This window comes from Tupaia chinensis, unplaced genomic scaffold (assembly GCF_000334495.1).
Source record: "Tupaia chinensis unplaced genomic scaffold, TupChi_1.0 Scaffold000387_1, whole genome shotgun sequence".
In the NCBI taxonomy this organism is placed as follows: Eukaryota; Metazoa; Chordata; class Mammalia; order Scandentia; family Tupaiidae; genus Tupaia; species Tupaia belangeri.
Genome location: NW_006159889.1, coordinates 224,498 through 225,414, shown reverse-complemented (window position 1 = coordinate 225,414; position 917 = coordinate 224,498).

Genomic DNA, 917 nt, shown 5'->3' with positions numbered 1-917 from the left:
CAAGCTGCCAAGTCCAGGACTTTAACCACCACGCCATCTGGTAGGCCCTGAAAAGTGAAGTTTTTAACAGAAATGAAATATACCCCCACACCAGAAAAATGAGTGGGCGGTTGTTAAAGGACAACTGGGAATGGGGTTAGGAGTTACTTTTATCCTGGGGTCTTGTCATGAATATTAAGAAGAGATGGTCAGGGCTGGTAGGTGGTATGATGGTTAAGGCAGCTAGACTCCCACATGGCTGACCACAGTTCGAGTCCTAGACCTGGCAGCTTGCTTTCTCACTTTGCTTCTCTCTCTGGTCAACTTTTTAAAAAATAAAATGAAACAATGAATACAATTAAATAATTCTTTTAATTTTTAAAAAAATTATTAATTCATTTAAATTTGACCAGAGAAAGACACAGAGAGATAAAGTGAGAAAGTAAGCCACCAGGTCCGGGACTCGAACCACGGTCAGCCATGTGGGGGTGTCCAGCGCCCTAACCACCATGGTCCGGACTCAGACCGCGGTAGACTACATGGAAATTCAGCGACATAGCCATTAGGACAACTGCTGGTCCCGCAAAAAATCTGTTAAAAAAATAATAATAAGGATCAGAATTCCAATTCTGAGCAGTTCTAACCAAAGGATTCAGACTGCACCCTTCCAAACTTGCAGCTGTCCCAGAAAATACTCCCAGGAAAACCTCTTATTAGAAGTAACCCCATGGGCAAACAGGTGGTGGGCTGGTTAAAGCGCCGGATACCCACATAGGTGACGGTGGTTCAAGTCCTGGACCAGACGGCTTGCTTTCTCACGGTCTCGTATTCTCTGTCTCTTTCTTGTGAGCACATGTGCCCATACCAAAAATAATAATAATAAACAAAATAAGTAATTCTTTTAAAAAAAAGTGACCCCCCCCCACCCCATCGGCCCC